Source organism: Elgaria multicarinata, chromosome 12, assembly GCF_023053635.1.
Source record: "Elgaria multicarinata webbii isolate HBS135686 ecotype San Diego chromosome 12, rElgMul1.1.pri, whole genome shotgun sequence".
NCBI lineage: Eukaryota > Metazoa > Chordata > Lepidosauria > Squamata > Anguidae > Elgaria > Elgaria multicarinata.
The window spans coordinates 7,572,213-7,574,498 of NC_086182.1; positions in this window are offsets into that span (position 1 = coordinate 7,572,213).

Below are 2,286 nucleotides of genomic sequence, written 5' to 3' on the forward strand. Positions count from 1 at the left end.
TGAGCTCGCCTTCGAAGCAGCCGCTGCTGTCTGCCCATGCCCAGCCAAAGGCTCTGAGACCACCCAGATAACCCTGCTTCACCCAAATGCTCACGGCACAGAGCCATCGGTGAGAATGCTCACGGACCGGGGTCTGATCCTGCTCATAGGAAGTGCGTCTCTCTCCAGACCAAGCCTCGCCATCATCTCTGAATAGGAAAGCCCCTACAGAAACCAGCAGCGGCGGCCGCTGGTCTCCCAAATGGCAGGTTTCAATTCTTACCGATAAAATTTCCGGCTGGGTCCGTCTTCCCATCCTAAGACTTTGTCCATAGCGCTCTCCATTAGACCCCAAACACCCGAAAGGATAAAAGTGATTTTATTGATCTCCTGACAGACATATTTTCTTTCGTCGCGCTGTACATACAAACACGCTCCGTCCAGGCCATGCAGTAACTGCACTTGTGTTTTCACCAACTGCATAGGAAAGCGCCGTTCTACCAAGCAAGAGACTAGCTTGGAGCACAATAGCCAGGTTGCATCAAAGGAGGGGTGGGTGGGCAACCTGTGGCCCTCCAGATGTTTTTGGACTACAACTCCATTCAGCGCTGGCTATTGGGCATGCTGGTTGGGACTGACGGGAGCGGAAAGCCAGCAATGCCTGGACGGCCACAGGTTGGCCGCCCCTGCTTTCAGGTTCACGAGGGGGAAGACGGATATAACGGCATAGGTTTGGTGAGGGTGATTTGAATGGACCTCTGTAGTCCTGAAAAACATGCATGTGTTTTCCCCACCTGCAGAATAGCTCTGAGATTAGGTTTTGCCAGTTTCTAGGAAAAGCTGGATGTGGCCAGTGCCTACTGGCCAACAACCATGCTGTCACCGAGGGCAATTTTTAAGGTTTTTGAGGCATTTTGTTTTGTAACTAGGGACAACTGTGTTTTCAGATACAATTATATTTAGATATTTAACTAAGGCATCTGGGGAGCCACAGCAAATCTGATCCAGTGTTTGACTTGTAAAACGCACGTGCCAGTTATAGGTGAGTTGCAAGGGTGTTCAGTACAATTGCTGTTAAGAACATCTTTAGTCTATCTTCACCACTGTAGTCTGATCCTAAGCATGTTTTACTCAAAACTAAGGTCCACTGTGTTCAAACGGGGCTTACTCCCGAGAAAGTGCGCACAAGACTGCAGCAAGTGGAGGCTGGTGGCTCTGAGGTCAGTGGGGCGGTGACTCCGCTCCAGGTTTCAGTCAGAACTCTAAAGGAGCGATCCAAACTAGCCATGCTGGCTGTTTTCACCCACCACAGTCCTGCAAAAGGGCTCCGACTGACACCACCATTTCTGTACCAGGTGGTTGAGTGGCAAAAGTCACCATGCACAGACTCTTCTGGCACAGCAACCAGGGTGGTGGATTCTCCAAGGTGGCTTTCGGAGGTTCCCAGCTTCATTCCCTGATTTCAAAGTTCTCAACAACGCTGTTAGAGCTTCGCAAAGAAGTCAGCTTGGCTTTGCGATGCTTGAAATAAACAAACAAAACGCGAGCGTGCAAACTGGTGCAAGCTCAAATTAAAACGTGCACGCACACAGCTACAACCTACTTGTATAGAAGCAACGGGTGTAAGAGGGGACAGTGCAGCACACAGGTACATGCAGGAGGATCTGCAGCACAGAAACAAAATCACCCGCTCCTAAAAAAACCCACGCTCTTGGCATTCCGTTCCCTTAGCCAGACGTCACTTTTTACAAACATGAAATACACAATTGCACACGGCCTCCACACGCCCCTCCCCTGCCCCAAGTAAACCCAGGCAGACAAGAGTTTTCCAGCAAGCTAAAGGTTGTAAGCCAGTGGCGTACAGACTCATGGTTTTTGGTCTCGCTGCCTTCTCTGGGCAAACAGGTTTTCAAAGCTTCCCCACCCACCCAAAACGAACCCTGCAAAACCTGTTCACCAGAGACAACAGCTGGACCAAGCATATTTGAAATGGGATAAAGTGCCTCTTTCGTAGCACCTTCAGCTCTCCAAGGTATCATCTCTTTCTAGCCTTTTCCCCAACTAATACATTTAAACGAGGACCGAATGAATACAGATATGAGGATAACGGCCCTTCAATTCTTTTCAGCCAGCTCTTAGCAAGGACTTACAGGGGTGGGCAGCTCCTATCAGTCACTCTTTGCAACAGTCAAGGAGAGACACATGTGCCAAGAATAAAGACAATTGAGGATTAAATCTCTCAGCCCCCACAATCACATTCCCCTGATGAGACACCCCCACCCCGCTTGCCCCCCAAGGCTTATGGAG